Consider the following 587-nt stretch of genomic DNA (forward strand, 5'->3'; position numbering starts at 1 on the left):
GTTGCTTATTAGCATGTATATTACTAGCATATTGGCTGTTTATTAATATTTATATATCACATAATAATGCCTTATTCAGCATGACCATATTTTTGATCCCTTAATTCTACCCCATACATAAACTACCTTACTTACTATTAATAAGCAGTAATTAGGAGTTTTTACTAAACAGTTTAAAGAGTTATCCTCCTCATTGTAACATGTGCTTTCTGTCTGCCATATCTGACCTAGTTTTTCCTGAGTTGTCTTATTTCGTCATTATGTTCACCTGTTGTCTGATTAATTAACTCATCAGTTCCTTTGTACTTAACCCCTTAGTTCTCCCTTTGTCTCTGTCTGTTTGTTTATATATGTTTGATATGTGTCTCTAAGTTTGTGATTAAAGTCTATTTCCAGTTACTCTCCTTCATCGTGCGAGTGATTATATGACCAACACATAACACTCATGTCTGACATTGACTCTATTGTGTTTTTAGGCCTCAACCAGGACTTTGTTTTTGTAAAGAGATTTCATGCAGAAACTGTTTATCACTTTAAGTACATTCTAATACATTTTCTGCATATTCTTTTTTTTAATCCTTCCTTTT

General features: G+C 32.2%; 1 protein-coding gene across 5 annotated transcripts in view; it reads right to left on the reverse strand.

Moving 5' to 3' along the window:
- Positions 1 to 587, reverse strand: part of LOC107602463 (1-phosphatidylinositol 4,5-bisphosphate phosphodiesterase eta-2-like) — a 63,179-nt gene that overhangs the window by 28,129 nt on the left and 34,463 nt on the right. The gene's annotated exons all lie outside the window — the stretch shown is intronic.

This window comes from Sinocyclocheilus grahami, unplaced genomic scaffold, assembly GCF_001515645.1.
Source record: "Sinocyclocheilus grahami isolate Dianchi unplaced genomic scaffold, SAMN03320097.WGS_v1.1 scaffold327.1, whole genome shotgun sequence".
Lineage (NCBI taxonomy): Eukaryota > Metazoa > Chordata > Actinopteri > Cypriniformes > Cyprinidae > Sinocyclocheilus > Sinocyclocheilus grahami.